At 40.5% G+C, this 15909-nt stretch overlaps 1 long non-coding RNA gene across 2 annotated transcripts in view; it reads right to left on the bottom strand.

The window, feature by feature from the left end:
• The window catches only part of LOC145549123 (uncharacterized), an 89912-nt gene extending 84224 nt beyond the window's left edge, over positions 1-5688 (bottom strand). The window contains exon 1 of one of the 2 annotated variants that reach the window (XR_014085087.1): positions 5460-5688. This is a non-coding gene — a long non-coding RNA (uncharacterized LOC145549123). The remainder of the gene's footprint in view (positions 1-5459) is intronic. The other variant, XR_014085086.1, reaches the window with a different exon arrangement.
• Between the last annotated feature and the right edge of the window lie 10221 nt (positions 5689-15909).

The raw sequence follows: 15909 nt of genomic DNA, 5'->3' as shown, positions 1-15909 counted from the left end.
CCGTTACCTAGCAACCCCAGCGAAATTCCACCCGTTGCCTAGCAACCCCAGTGGAATTCTGCCCGTTACCTAGCAACCACAGCGAAATTCCACCTGTTACCAAGCGAGCCAAGCTGAGCTCCAACACGTTTAGTCAGCTGGTTTTACCACTCCATTCGCTATACAATGGCTGCTGGAAACGACAAAATGACAAAAAGACAGTACAGTTGTATAATTGCACGTTTGCAGATATTTTCATGTGCGAGTGTAAACATTGAGTTGGGGGCGTGGCCAGCAGGAGCTTAATTGGATTTAAAGTGACAGAGGCCCTAAAACAGCTCATTCTGAACTGACCAGGCTAAAATCTCCTCATCCATCAGGGATTATGAGCACAAAATGTAATGAACATGTTTTGTATCATCTACAGACATATCCTAACCTGTTCAAGGAAGCATAATAGGTCACCTTTCACAGTCTTCCACTGTGCCAATGTCTTTATGGAAGCTGAGATGGCAGTGATGTTCTTAGGGTTCATGTGTTTAAGTGATAATGTGCAACAAAACGGACAGAAACATTTTAAATCTGATACCTTGCAGTAGATTGAAAATGAATCAAAAACTGCGGAGCTACTGCCAAACAGTCCGTCCTCAGGGCGTCCTCTGACTCCGCCATGAAATCAGTTTATTTGTCCCACTGCCTCCACACCTCACCATGAAATGAGGATTGCTCCAGAGCCAGCAGCACCTCCTCCACCTTCCCTTCCCACAATCCTTCACTGCTCTCTTCCTCAAAAAAGTACCAAACCTCCTGAAAGTTTTTCCACATTCTGTTACAACCACAAACTCCAACATATTTCTGAGATTTTTATGTTATGGATCAACAAAAAAATAGTGAAACTGTGAAAATGAAGGAGAGTAAGACAGTTTAGACATTTGTTGTGGGAACAATTAGCTGTGTTTCCACTGGAACGCAATTTGACATTTTAAAAATAAATTTAAACACGGCAATTAAAAAAGAAAAAATAAACATTTTTGCGCTAGAATGAGGTGGGTTTATTTTATCTTTTTTGGCCACATTAAAATATATTTTGCAAAACTCCAGTAGAAACTTTTTTCGCATCAGACATGTCACATGACCAACAACAGGATGTTACTACTGGCAGAAACCATGAAGAAGAAGAAGACACCAGGAAGAAGTTGGAGGATGACGCAGCGGAATGGTTTCTCATGATATTCTTATTCAATGTTAACAAAGCAATTGCGAAATTGTGTTTTTTCAACATTAGTGGAAAATTAAAGTTTTATGTACACTCGTAATGGAAGCAGGTTTTGATGCAACTTTAGCAAGTTTTTGGGCTATGTCTCTACCAGCTTTGCACACCTGTATACTGAAAGATTTACCCATTTTCTTTGCAATGTCTGTCTGAACTTTGACTAGGCCATTCTCACATGAAAAGGCTTTAATCTAAACCATCCATTATATCTCATGTATTGGTTGTCCTGAAGATGAACTTTGACCCAGTCCCAGGTCTTCTGAAGTCTCTAACAGTCAAGCCTGGCCAAGAAGAAAAGCAAGTCCCACAGCATGAGGCAGCCACCACCATGTTTCACTGTGGTGATGGTGCATCCAAGCTGAGTGCAGCGTTGGTTTTCTGCACCGTAAGCCAAGAAGTTCAGCTTTGGTTCATCTGACCGGAACATGTTCTTCCACATTATTGCCGTTTCCTCTACATGGCTAGTAAGCTGTGACTTTCTTTCTTCTTTTTAATTTTATGACTATAATGGATAGTTTGGAAGTAAAGAGGAGAACACATATTGTCTTTACTGTTTTAATCATAGATTTAGGTGTACTCATAAAAACAATCTTCTCAGGTACCGTTTGCCATAAAGAGCTTCACTTTCATCTTCAACGTGACATTAACAAGGTTAATTGGAGCCACATAAAACAAAACATAAAAAGTCTGAGTTCTGTTTGGCAAAGCAAGAGAAGCTTTTCAATCTCAAAATTGGTTTAGGGGGAAAAGTAGTGAGCGAGCTGAAAGAGGAACGGGTCGACAGAGGTGCGGCGGCACGCCTTTAATCACCGTCGGTGCTTGTGCCGACACACACCGCACTGTCGTAATCCACACTGACAGAGTTGTCATCGTCGCTGGAGGCGGGGGCGATGGAAAGCGGCGCAGAATCGGCCGAGGTGAGGGACTTTCCTCCATTCTCTCTCCCCAGCGGTGGCGCACGTTGAGCGGCCGCGGCCGGTTCCACCAAGGCCCCCTTTGTGTCGGTAATCACCAGGTGGTGAGTGACGGCGACGCGGCCTCCCGCTCTCAAGAGAGGGTGTGGGGGGGGGGGGGGGAGCGAGCGGAGAGGGGAAGGTGCAGGACCGGAGTATCCTGGAATGTTCCCAGAGGAAAGGGTGCGAAAGAATAGAAAGGAAGGGAACGGACAGCAGGTGCGCCGCAGGAAGAATGCGCCATCATGACTCAACTGGCTTTGACTCACCGAGGAAGCAGCAAAGAAAAAAACTTCCAAGAGACGGTGAATTGTCTGGATTTCACTTTTTATCTTTCCAGTCATCACACAACCATTTTTAGAGTTCAATTAAAGAAGCTGATGTCATCTGAGAGCCAACCAGCATGAATTCATGCCGCGACTCAGTTGGGCTCGCCAAGACGGATTCTTAAGTGACGAATGAACGTCTAGAGGTCCAAACACATCCGAGTTGCTTTATCTGGGGGACTTCAGAGGTCAGAGGTCACTACCAATAGTCTTTTCTATGCTCTCCAGTCGCTTGCCGTTCTCCCACGCTCCCTCCACCACAATCACACCTGTGTTCCCCTTTTCCCCGATACGTACAACACACACACACACACACAGATTCAAAGTCTTCCCAGCTGCATGTGCACCTGGGCTGCCAGCTGTCAACACTGTGGTAACTGGCATACAGCAGGCTGTGTCACTATCACCTGGATCATCAGCTCCAGAAAGAGAGAAAGAAGTGAGCACAAAAAGAACCGAAGGGCAGAAAGAAAACAACCGGAAAGGCAGCGAGGCGATGGACTGTGAACGATTCGTACGAAGATAAGAGGATAAAGAGAATTGATGGGAGCAAACGTCAACAAAACAGACGAGCAACAAGCCAACGAGAAATCTGAACACTAAATGCAGACGGTTGGACCTCAACGCAGCATTCGACACCAACTGCCTTTCCATTGACCGAACAATTGAGCAATTTGACATTTCGACAATAAGTTTGATCATTGGACATAGAAAGTTTTTGCTCTAGAAATTGGTTCATTTCACAAAACACTTTTTTCGCAGCACGAGTCACGTGACCAACAACCAGATGTTACACCTGGTAGCCATGTTTTTAATGACGTCGCATGAACAAACTCACGTTTCTTAGACCCCTCAGGCCTTCTGGTTCTGGTCTGCTTTACATCTCCAGAACCAGAACCAAACATGGGGAAGCAGAATTCAGTTGTTTGTTTGTTTTTTAAAGATTTTTTTGGCTCTAGTGGCCTTTATTTGATAGTTAATTGACAGGAAAGTGGATAATGAGAGAAGGGGGAAGACATGTTACACCTGGTAGCCATGTTTTTAATGGCTACCACATATGGGTTAAGCACAACCCATATGTGGGTTGTGCTTAACCCCTGCGCCGCCACAGCACACCCGAGAATTCAGTTTTTATGCTCTTCGAATGTGGAATAAACTTCCAGAAAAACAGCTCAAACACTGAGTTTCTTTAAATCAATTTCAGGGTACGATCAGCCTGGCGGGCCACAAGGTTTCACTTACCAGGGTTTCACTTACCAGGGTTTCCCTCAGGGTACGATAAGCCTGGCGGGCCTCCAGGTTTCACTTACCAGGGTTTCCCTCAGGGTACGATAAGCCTGGCGGGCCACCAGGTTTCACTTATCAGGGTTTCCCTCAGGGTACGATAAGCCTGGCGGGCCACCAGGTTTCACTTACCAGGGTTTCCCTCAGGGTACGATAAGCCTGGCGGGCCACCAGGTTTCACTTAACAGGGTTTCCCTCAGGGTACGATAAGTCTGGCGGGCCACAAGGTTTCACTTACCAGCGTTTCCCTCAGGGTACGATCAGCCAGGCGGGCCACCAGGTTTCACTTACCAGGGTTTCCCTCAGGGTACGATAAGCCTGGCGGGCCACAAGGTTTCACTTACCAGGGTTTCCCTCAGGGTACGATAAGCCTGGCGGGCCACAAGGTTTCACTTACCAGGGTTTCCCTCAGGGTACGATAAGCCTGGCGGGCCACCAGGTTTCACTTACCAGGGTTTCCCTCAGGGTACGATAAGTCTGGCGGGCCACAAGGTTTCACTTACCAGGGTTTCCCTCAGGGTACGATCAGCCTGGCAGGCCATCAGGTTTCACTTACCAGGGTTTCACTTACCAGGGTTTCCCTCGGGGTACGATAAGCCTGGCGGGCCACCAGGTTTCACTTAACAGGGTTTCCCTCAGGGTACGATAAGTCTGGCGGGCCACAAGGTTTCACTTACCAGGGTTTCCCTCAGGGTACGATAAGTCTGGCGGGCCACAAGGTTTCACTTACCAGGGTTTCCCTCGGGGTATGATAAGCCTGGCGGGCCACCAGGTTTCACTTACCAGGGTTTCCCTCAGGGTACGATAAGTCTGGCGGGCCACAAGGTTTCACTTACCAGGGTTTCCCTCAGGGTACGATAAGCCTGGCGGGCCACCCGGTTTCACTTACCAGGGTTTCCCTCAGGGTACGATAAGCCTGGCGGGCCACCAGGTTTCACTTGCCACCCCAACAGGCTGAGGTAATTTTGTTCATTTTACATGTATATTTTTTAAATACGTCAGTAACACTAAGCAGACAGGTTAAACTAGGTTTATATAAAAGTCATCTTCAGCAGACAATTGTCTATTTAAAACATAATGACATTTGATTATGCATGTACACAACTTACAGAAATATTAGTTTTATTTAATCCGCCATTGTATTTTCTTTGTTGTTGATGTTTTATTAAAAATTTTCCTGTCAACTTTTAATATTTTTTCAGTAAAAATAAAAAACACCCTGGGGTAACTGGTGAACTGCCGTAGCGTCGCCACCACTCTAGATTTCTGGAGGAAATCCGGAAAGCAATAATCCACAATGCGCAATCTCTTGTGTTTTACAAGAATGACAAATGGCGACATTAAAGTGTCTTTTTCACATTTAGTAAGTTTAAATATTAATGCATGCTTAGATGGAATTACTAGCCACCTCATTGGACGACGACGTTGCATTTTCCATCCAGGAGTTTTAAACCGTTTGACCATTTTTGTAGTTATTTAGTGAAGAATCGCGCTAATGTACATAATTTCTCGCCGTATCGCATAAAAGTGCCATATTGGTGTGAAGCGAAATATCAACATTGCTGTAAAACACGGCAACAAACTTCTGACCAATCACAGAGCGCTTCGCATAGCGTGGGGTGTGACGTCTATGGTGTGACGTACCTTAGCTTAGCTTAGTTTAGCTGTTGCTTGGCTCCTCATGTTTGTGTTCCCGAAATGCTCCAGCTCCGTTTTGCGAACCTTGCACACGGTCAAACTCGATCTTCTTCAGAAGTTAGTAAACAAAAAAAGTAAAAAATAGTCCGAATGTTTGCCCTCAACGAAGACGACGCCGGTTCAACCTCTCGCTCTTTCCTTTTTGTTGCGGTTCTTTCTGCGCATGCGTACGTTCCATTATAGGCTGCCTGGTGACGTCAGGACGTCCCGCATAGTTACAAAAACCAACAGTTAGTGTTTTTGTTTTTTATAATTATCAATTTTGGGACGTTTTATATCGATTCTGAATCGTAGTCAACGAGATTTGAGATTCTTTCATAAATATGTTTTTAGGTACAACCTTATTTTTACACTTTGTATTAAAAGAATTAAATCTTACCATAAACATCTTGTTTTAATTTTCTCTGCGTCTTGGGTCAGTACTGTTAACCCTAAACTGCAAAAAAACACACATTTTGCCAAGTATTATTGATATAATTTCTAGAGCAAATAAACTAGTGAATAATCAAACACACCGTTTGCTGTGTAACGTCTCATTAAGCAAATAATATCAGATTGAACAACTTATAAGATAAATCTCTGTCCGTAACAGCTTTTGACTAAAACAAAATATTCCTCAAGCTTGAGGAACAGAATACCACCCAGGCTCTTGCAGGTTGGGTTGCTGCGGCGCTTTGACGGTAATCCCTCATTTTAAAAGGTCAGGAGAAGGGGTGTAGCAAACACGACTTCTGCAGAACCCCTGCACCGATCGCTTTAATCACAGCTGAGGAAGTGGCACATCTTAACGTAGGCCCTCCACTCCCTTTCAGCCGTTGCTTCTCATGACTGAACGACAGCAGAAATGCGCCTTCATATATTTAATGTGCCTCCTTGTGAGGGAATCAAAAGCCGAGCAGCGTGTGGTGAAGGGACGGTGCAGCATGTGTTGCTGTTCAGCAGCGAAGACATCAAAAGGTGGATTTTATACTCCCTCTCTTCCCCTCCTGCACACCCTATTGCCACCCCGGACTATAAATCCCACCCCAAAAGGAGCCATTTATGGGACAATAAGAGCCAATTTATGGGCCTCCAGAAAATGAAGGCAATTCGGAGGTGTGGGATGAAAGATGACAAGGGCTTTCTTGGGGTTACATGCGTGAGGTAGTAGCTCTGCGTTTCTTCACAGCTTTCTGGTGATGGTGTAATGGAGGTGAAGGTCTGGACTGTACCAGGAACACCACTTTCATTTTTTCACTGCAAAAACACAACAATCTTACCAAGTATACTTTCCTGTGCAAATATCTTAGTATACTTTAAATAAGACAAAACTAAGGGTGCGTTTACACTGCAATCTGAAGTGACCCAATTCCGATTTCTTTGACGTAATGCGACCTGAATCCGATCTTTTCATGGCAGTGTGAGCAGCACAGGTCGGATTATTTTTCGAATGTGATCCATATCCGATACGTATCCGATTCAAATGCGACCATAATCAGTGACGTTCATCCGAACTGAACGTCACTGATTCTCAACAAATCTCATTATTCTGCTCCTGATACGGGCAAGAGGGAAGAAAAACAACAACTATGACGGATTATATGAGGATTAAGTTGTTAATTTGCTGCTCCGGTTGGACAACAACTTCAAATATATAAGCTAAGCTACACCGTTAGCCTCCATGTTTACTTCCGCAAACACTGAGCTCTTCTTCTTCTTCTTTTTATGGCGGTTGGCAGAACACTGAGAACGCTGACGCTATGGCGCCCTCTACTGCGCATGCGGGGCACTTCAGGTCGTTTGCCCGTTTACACTGCAGAACACATACCGGTCGCATTTACCTGCAGTGTGAACGGACCCGGCAAAAAATTCGGAATTGAGTCACTTCAGGTTGCAGTGTGAACTTACTACAAGATATATCAGCTTCTTTTAAATCAATAATTCATTAATATGTATTTTTTTTAAAAGCATAGTTCCACTGGCAGATTATTTAACTGATAACAAGGGAAAAATGTCCTGCTGTAAACACTAAACGTCTATCAATATTACATAATTATTGACTTAAACACCTATATGTTGCAGAAAAGTTACTTGTAAGTTAGTTTTGTCTTATCTGAAGTGAACAGAAATATTTGCAACAGAAACTAGACAACAATTGCTTGGGTGATGTTTGTGTTTTTTACAGTGTGTGGAGTTTGTTTTGCTAGGAAACTGTAAACTCTTCTAACTGAATAAGCAGACGCCAGACGTTCTCCAGGACTTTCTGTGATTTGATGGAACATCACTTTCATTTTTTCACTGCAAAAACACAAAACCTGACCAAGTGTTTTGGTCCAGTTTCTTAGGAGGCTTGAAATAAAATAAAACTGACTTGCAAGGAACTTTTCAGCAAGAAATATAAGCTGGTTTAAGGCAAATTAGTAGCTCCATTGGCAGATTATTTCACTTATAAGATGAGAAAAATGTCTTTTTATGAGTGAAAAGATCTGCTACTGCATCTAGAACCTTTTCATCAATATACAAATTTATAAACCTAAAAAAGCTCCTGTATTTTACTGAAAAGTTACTTTTAACTTTCAGTCTAATTTGAAGTGTCCTAAGATATTTGCAGAGGTAAACTGTTGTGTTTTTGCTGTTTCGAATTCCTCTTTTTGTCCTTTTCGCTGAAGGTTTTCCCACATCGCGTGTTGTACCAGCTGCAGCTCTCTATCTGCTCGAGTGACCTCTCGTGGCCCCAGGAGGTCACAAAGCGCCGTCAGCTGCATACATGCATTCGGACAAAGGGATTAGCGGGCTTCCTGGGCACGGAGCCGCAGAAACGCCGGCGAGGCAGACCGGACCGGCTCTGTCCCAGAGTCACTCAGGTGTGACCAGAGTCCTGGATTTCAGACGGGAAATCGCAGAAAGTCCCGAAGAACGTCTGGCAGGGATTCGTGCAAATGGAAGAGTTTACAGTTTTCTAGCAAAGCAAGTTCCTCACACTGCAAAACCTAAGATCTTACCAAGTAATTTAACTCCAAGTACACTTGAAAAAGTAAAAACTGACTTAAAGTAACTTCTCAGCAAGACATAGGAGCTTATTTTAAGTTTTTTAAAAAAAGATTATTTCCTTTATAACATGAGGAAAATGTCTTGTTATACGTGACATAAAGGACCAGAACTGCTACTTTTTCATCAATTTTAAAGAATTAATGACTCAAAACAAGCGTCAGTTTCTTTCTGGAGTTACTTTTCTCTTATTTCAAGTGTACTGAGACCAAAATAATTGGTAAGATTTTCAGTTTTTGCAGTGAGAAAAACATAAACAAGTTTTGTTCCGTGAAAAAAGGCTTGAAATAAGACAAAGCTAACTTACAAGTCGTCGTTTTTTAGGTCAATAATTCCTTAATACGGATTTTACTGGATCTACTGGCTGACTTTTATCTCATCTGTAAGTTAAATAATTTTTTTAGTGATATTAAAGGAATGATTTACTAAAAACAATCTCTTATATTTTGCTGATAAGTTCATCGTAATGACGTTTTGTTTTACTTAAAGCAAACTAAAACATTTGAACTAGAAACTAAACAAAACTACTTGATAAGATTTTGTGTTTTTTGCAGTGTAGTACACTTTAAATAAGACAAAACTAACTTACTAATTAGTTGTCATGACGATACAGCAGCCTTGTTTTAAGTTAATTATTCCTTAATATTGATGAAAAAGTTCTAGTTCCACTGGAGCAACGGGAGCCACGCCCAGCCGTCACCTGGCAACGGGAGCCACGCCCAGCCGTCACCTAGCAACGGGAGCCACGCCCAGCCGTCACCTAGCAACCGAGTTCTAGTTCCATCGGGAAATTATCCACTTAAAACAAGACTTTTCTCATGTTTCAAGTCAATTAATATGTCAGTGGGAGTAGCGCTTTTTTAAAATCAATATTAAGGAATTACTGACTTAAATCAAGTTTTATGGAAGTAAATATGTGCCATCAGGATTTGAATAAAAAAATGCATCTGAAATTTGAATGTTGTATATTTGTGCTTACTTTTTCAATTTCAAAATTAATTCAGAATATATTTTTGACCTAAAAAAAATTTTTAGTGTCATTATTTGTACAAGTAAGCACAAATATACAACATTCAAATAAATTTCAGATGCATTTTTTTATTCAAATCCTGATGGCACATATTTACTTCCATAAAGTTCCTTTTTTTTTTTTTCCCCAAACGTTACTTGTAATTAGTTGCGTCTTATTTTCAGTGTCCTGATGTATTTGAACCAGAACCTGGCCCAGCAGTACTTGGTAAGAGTTTGTGTTTTTGCAGTGCAGCAGGTATACGACATCTCAGGCTACCTAAAACTGAGTCAGCTCCCAGATATTCTCCCACCCTCTGCTTTCCTCCCCTCATCTTTCTTTTCCTCTTTTATTTGTTTCATTGTTTACTTTAATAGTCTTTGATAGGTACCGAGTATCATTAGTGCCCAAACTCTGTGGCTCCTAACAGCTCTGTAGGCGAGCCAAGTGTTTGTTGTCGGAGTTTTATTGGCTTCCAGGGGGAGAGAGAGAGAGACGGCTTGTTGTTGTTTAGTGTAATCTTGGCACGCCAGTAACAGGTTTCAATAAAACGGAGCTGCTTTCTGATGCATGTGGATTAAATGAAACCCGCTCTGCTTCGGGGTGGGGAGTCTGTTTATTTACGCGTTTCTGTCCTTTCTGCTGCGCTGTTGTTTAAAAAGTGAAAGTCTCCGTTCAGTCGGTGTATTTATTCACTACTTCGGGCAGGTGGCTGGCGTTACGCTGCATCACAATGTCTCCTGCTTGACCACACTGCCTCCTTTAGCTCACATCAAGGTACTGCAACTCATAAAACCCAGACTGAAACAGTCGTTACACTGCAAAAACTCAAAATCTTACCAGGTGAATTTGGTCTAGTTTCTAGTGCAAATATCTTAGAGCACTTGAGGTAGAACTAAACTAATTTATAAGTAACTTTTCTGTAACTGTTCTTGTTTTAAGTCAATAATTTCACTTATAATAGAAAAAAATTTATTTTGCTTTTAGTGAAATAATTGACCAATGGATCTAGGGTTTTTGAAATAATTATTTACTTAAAACAAGTTCCTATGTTTTTGAAAGGCAACCTGTAAGTTAGTTTTGTCTTATTTCAAGTATGATATTTGAAAAATAAACTAGATAAAAGTTCTTGGTAATATTTTGTGTTTTTGCAGTGCAGACCAGTTTCAGGGTACATGTTAGTTATGGTGAGTCTAGATTAAATTTTTATTGAGTTAATTGATGTGTCATTAATTAGTTAGTTGTTATAAATCCAAAACAGTATATGGACAAAATAAGAAACATTTTCAATAAAAAAAAACAATTTTTGTTGCTAAATATGTAAATAAACATACATAAAAAAATATTGTTTTTAATCTGTTATTCAATGTATTCAACCATCAGATTGGTGAAAAGGGAACTTCTTCAGAAATGCTAACGTTAGCATGTCCGTGCCGCCGCTACATGTTAGCATTGAGATGCTACTTTAGGCTAACTCCTTCCAGCGCAACTTGAGCTCAGTTTTCTGACTATCTGGACACTTTAAACACTGAATGAAAAAGAAAGAATGATTTATAACGTCCTGATTCATTCATAATGCGGCAATAAAATCTAAGTTTTCTTTACATTTCTCTCCGATCCTCTGAAGCAGAGACACCTGCATGATTTATGTCTCCTGTTACACATTTGACCCCTGAGATTCTACACTTTGGACTAAACTTGATCTTTCCTAACTAAATTTAGCTGCGTGTAAAACACAAAGGCATTTGAGTGAAGGTAATTACCTTAATTCACAGCATTTCTATGAATAATATTTCTTTAAGAGAAAAATCCAGATGTGACAAAGTTTGGAAGTTGGATATTTTGCTCAGATGATTTTCTCATTTTTCTTGGCAGAAACGTCTGGACAGCCGCCGCATTCCCGGGTTGGAAGATATACTGTTGAAGCAAAAGTAAGTGACCAAAACAGTTCCCGTCTCCCATGTAAAATTAAAAAGCGCTCAGACAAACATTATTGAACCTCTGCTGGAGCGTGAGCTCACCATGAAGTCTGGCTGACCCCGACGACGGTTCGTGTTTCCTCTCCTGGTTTCTCTGGGGGTTCTCACTTTTTCACTTCCATCAATCACCCCATATTTTCTAACAATTTAATCCCTGTTTCCAGAGGTGCAGCAGCAGCAGCTGCATGCAGGGACACCATCCATCCACTGCCATGAGCGCACATCTAAACCAAACCAAAATAAAGTCCATCAGGTTGGTTAGCTTAGCTTACGCTAAAATCTCTAAACAATTATAGTAGATTTAAAGAAATGAAACCCTGAACAGACAGAGACACTTTAACTACTGAAGGAATCAGGAAGTTGCCAGCAAACTTCTACTCAATGCACAAATTGTAGAGCAAATTTTTAGGTTAGCACTTTCACTAACTTTGATAACTTTTAGCCCACTTAGCTTCTACTAAGTTACTTGGTTGTTTTATAAACTTTTCAGTTGAATCAAGTGTGATGTTTGTGTTGAAGTTTTGATTATCAACTGAGTATTCGTTAATTAGTCAGTTGTTTCTCTTTTCTATGCTCTACAAGCTAATTGTAATCTCTCTAAATATTATTTCCTAGCTGTTAGCAAGGCACTTTTTATGCTAATTCTTGCTTTTCTGTCTTACCGGAGCAAACATATGATAATATATTAATACTTTGTGCGGTTCTTATTTTAACCAGCGGTGGGAGCACTAATCCCATCATGTGCTAATAGCAGAGCTAATTGTTCAGTTAGCATTCTGCTAATTTTGAAAACGTTTAGCACAATTAGCTTCCACAAAAATGTATTTTTTAAAATAAATTCTCAGGCGCTAATTTACTTGGATGTGTTGCTAACTTTCGGTTTTACATCTGTGTTGAAGCTCTGATTATCGACTGCTAATAATTCATCAATCAGTTAGCCGCTCCATCCACTCTTTTCTATACTTTACAAGCTAATTGTAATCTCTCAAAGGTATGATTTTCTAGCCGTTGTTTGTCTAATTCTTCCCCTCATGTCTTACAGAACTAAACATGTGATTACTTCAGCTGAAGCGCTGATTTACTTAGTGTTTTGTAAACTTTTAATAAAATTTGACATCTGTGTCGGTTCATTCACAGCAGCCTATGCTACGTACTGTAGCTTTAAACTCGCCAGATGCTTGGTAAAGTTTGTGAAAATCAAAATGTCCTTCAGTCTCAAAACTTTGGCTGAATAAATAGATCAGATTAACAGTAAAACACCTTGTTAAGATCATTTGATGCGACTTTGGTAAAGATTTTGCTTAAAAAAGTCAGAACTTTTCACGCACCTGCCAGATAAAGGCTCTATTTAAAGTTGGCACAGATAAACTGTTTTGGTCTCGCGCCGTTTGGGCATCAGTGACAGATTTCCTGTCCGATGAGTCGTGTTTAGAGTCCTCCATGTTTACAGCACGTTGCTGTGAAGTGGTGAGGCTCATTGTCGTCTTTGGTCAGGCGGTTCTGCCGTGTTTAGGAATGTGGTCAGCAGAGGCATGTAGACACGTTTCAGTCAGAGGAAACACTTCGTACCCAGGGATGCCCAAAACCTGCAGCTTCCCCCGACGTACCTGCATGAGACGGTTCGATTCCCTCATCCAGGCACTCAAAACGAGCCGTTCGTTTGGTTCAGGCGGAGAGAGGATGACATTTCTCCAGGACTGGAGTCGAGCAACCGATTAATTTCAAAGCTGCTCCTTCTGAAAAGTAGGTTTGTACGACGGCGTATTTGGGCCGATGTAGGGAGAAAAATAATAATACTAAGAGCAGCAAAAAGGACCAAATTTTAAAGAAAAAAAACTTTGAAAAGAGGAAAACATTTCTGGCAAAAATCTCATTTTTTAAGGAAAAACATGGAAATGTCTGAATATGAAAAGTCAAAAAGTTGTTAGACTTTTTTTTTTATTAATCTCTGATTTTTTGTTAGGATAAAAAGAGGAAATTTTCAAAGTTGAAGATTTGATAAAAAAAAATAAAGAAAATTTGGAAAAGAGCAAATTTCTGCTAAAAATCTCGGAAAATTTTAGCTAAATTTCAGAAAAACCTTCAAAAGTCAAAAAATTTGCTAGAAAAAAATGAAGTTTTGACATTAATCTCAGAAGCTTTTGAGAAAAGAAACAAGAAAATTTCTGAGTTTCAACAGTTGAAAATTCCCTAATAAAAAAGTGGAGCAACCGATTAATTACAAGGCTGCTCCTTCTGTAAAGTAGGTTTGTACGACGGCGTATTTGGGCCGATGTAGGGAGAAAATAATAATACTAAGAGCAGCAAAAAGGACCAAAATACTCAGAAATTTTCCAGAAAAACAATAATTTTTCTGAGATTGAAAAGTTGATCATTTGAAAGAAAAAAAACGTTGAAAAGAGGAAAACATTTCTGGCAAAAATCTCATTTTTTAAGGAAAAACATGGAAATGTCTGAATGTGAAAAGTCAAAAAGTTGTTAGACTTTTTTTTTTATTAATCTCAGATTTTTTTTGTTAGGATAAAAAGAGGAAATTTTCAAAGTTGAAGATTTGATAAAAAAAAAATAAAGAAAATTTGGAAAAGAGTAAATTTCTGCTAAAAATCTCGGAAAATTTGAGCTAAATTTCTGAAAAACCTTCAAAAGTCAAAAGATTTGCTAAAAAAAAAAAAATGAAATTTTGACATTAATCTCAGAAGTTTTGAGAAAAGAAACTTCTGAGTTTCAACAGTTGAAAATTCCCTAGAAAAAAAATATTTTTGAGATTAATCTTAAAAAAAAAAAAATAAAAAATTCTAGAAAAGCCTTGGAAATTTTGAAGCTTAAAAACCGAAATTCTGCAAGAAAAAGCTCAGAAAATTCCACTTTTTTCCTCAAAAACCTCTGAGATGATCTGAAAACGCTGGTTTTGAACCCTCAGTCTGAAATCTGCTATCAGAGGAAAAGCGCCGCAGCTTCATAAGCCACAAAACGTCCAACATAAACAACGTGACTCATCTGAAAGTGACATCATTTCCCCTAAAAATCCCAGTTTTAGAGGAATCCTGCAGCCAGATTTCCCTCTTTTCTTCCCACAGCTGAAGCTAAAGTCTCGTCTCTGGAGCTCCAGAGGTTCGGGCAACGCTCGCCTCCGACGCAGCCAAATAAAATCCCCGATTCTCCGGAGGTCATCTGAAATAATGTTTTCACCGTTTCACCCAGTTCGCCTTGCTGACGCGACACTGAGAGCTAATTCCTGAGCGACAGCATCTCCTGGTTACATGGAGAGAAATGAGACAGAAAATCTGCCTTTTTCTGCCAGTCAGCATTAATCAGAGCCGTTTCCAAGTGAAAACAAAACTAAAAAAAAATCCTGTTTTTGGGGCTTTTTGGATCCATCTTTGCTAGCAGCTGTGCCGTGTAGCGCAGCAGCTCATCGCCGACACGGCCTCCGTTTCTTTTTGATGTTATTGAAGATGAGAAAATCCATGTAACTCAGGAAATGCTCACTCAAAAAACACAAAACAAAGTTAAATTCCAGTACAATTGGAATATAGGTTGCATGTTTCCACTTATTGGAGAAGACCCTGAAAGCCGCAGGGATAATATTTGTTATGATCTGGATTATTTTTAAGGTGTAATTTCCAGTTAGATACGTCAAGAAAGCCTAATTTGCGCCGTCACCTCTTGACCTTTAAATAGGTGCTGGAAACACACAACCAGCCTTTCTGCCTCCTAGCAGGGGGACTTGGACTCGGCGCGACCTCAGGGCTCTAGAAAGTCAAACACGGTTGGGAACCGCTGGCCTTTATGACAGCATAATCGCTGTCACATGGCGGCGGCGGCGACCTCTCGGAGATCTCCAAAGGTCATCCGTGACTCACTCGGATAATCAGCCTCGGCGTTTAGCCCGTCAGCCGCTTCCCTTTGAGGAAACCGAAACCGAAACGACGGAAAAACCGACCGGCACAATCAGAATGAACAAATTTCACCAACTTTAAAGGCAGAACTGCTTCTGAAACACAATTTTTAAGTTTTACATTGGAAAGTACAGTTTTGATTTAGGTCATACTTGATATATACACTGCAAAAAACTTAATTCCAGTGAAAATATCTCAGTACATTTCAAATATACATTAGTTTAAGTAACTAATTCCTTAAAATTGATGAAAAAGTTCCACTGGCGGATTATTTCACTTATTCCAAGATATTTTCCCAAGTTTTAAGTTAATTTATCTGCCAAAGGAAGTAGCACTTTTCCCATCAATACTAAGGAAATACCGACTTTAAAGAAGTCTCTACATCTTGCTGAAAAGTTACTTTTAAATTATATTTTTTTTTTAATTTCATGTGTACTAAGGTATTTGCACTAGAAACTAGGACAAAATTACTTGGTAAGATT

The sequence above is a fragment of the Poecilia reticulata genome, chromosome 19 (assembly GCF_904066995.2).
Source record: "Poecilia reticulata chromosome 19, P_reticulata-male-v2, whole genome shotgun sequence".
NCBI lineage: Eukaryota > Metazoa > Chordata > Actinopteri > Cyprinodontiformes > Poeciliidae > Poecilia > Poecilia reticulata.
This window is presented reverse-complemented; position numbering and strand designations above follow the sequence as displayed.